Raw genomic sequence first — 555 nt, 5'->3', positions numbered from 1 at the left:
GGGGGGGGGTGCAAATCGAAAAGTTTGTCCCAGGGCGCCGGGAATGGTCGCTACGCCTCTGCGTCCCATTATAGCTAATCTAATAAATTACGAAATGGACGGCCGTTATAGCTAGTCTAACAAAATGACGAAATGGACGGCCGTTATAGCTATTCAAACAACTGTCAAAGTGGACGGCCGTTATAGCTATTCTAACAACTGACGAAATAGACGGCTGTTATAACTATTTTAACCAGTGCCTTAACAAATGACTGCTATACCCAGGTTATCAAGTAAATTAAGACAAAACCATCTCAATATTCAGACAAGTATTAATTAAACAAGTGATTTATAAGTTATTTAATAATTAGTGTTGCTTTTAAATCCTTGAAAATAATATTTGTTTTGTCAGTTGCGCAATAACAGTAAAACCACCATGTGTTCTAATAAAACATTATTTAATAAATTCCCGTACCGTGTTATTATTAAATTTCAATATTTTTCATAACTTAACTCTGGTTGGCTTATAGCTACATTGCTAATGAGCAAGTGAGCATTAAAAATAAACCAGCTTAT

The sequence above is a fragment of the Physella acuta genome, unplaced genomic scaffold, assembly GCF_028476545.2.
Source record: "Physella acuta isolate Inbredline_101_S28 unplaced genomic scaffold, ASM2847654v3 ptg001068l, whole genome shotgun sequence".
Lineage (NCBI taxonomy): Eukaryota > Metazoa > Mollusca > Gastropoda > Physidae > Physella > Physella acuta.
The sequence above is the reverse complement of the archived record's forward strand: the minus strand, read 5'-3'. Positions refer to the sequence as shown.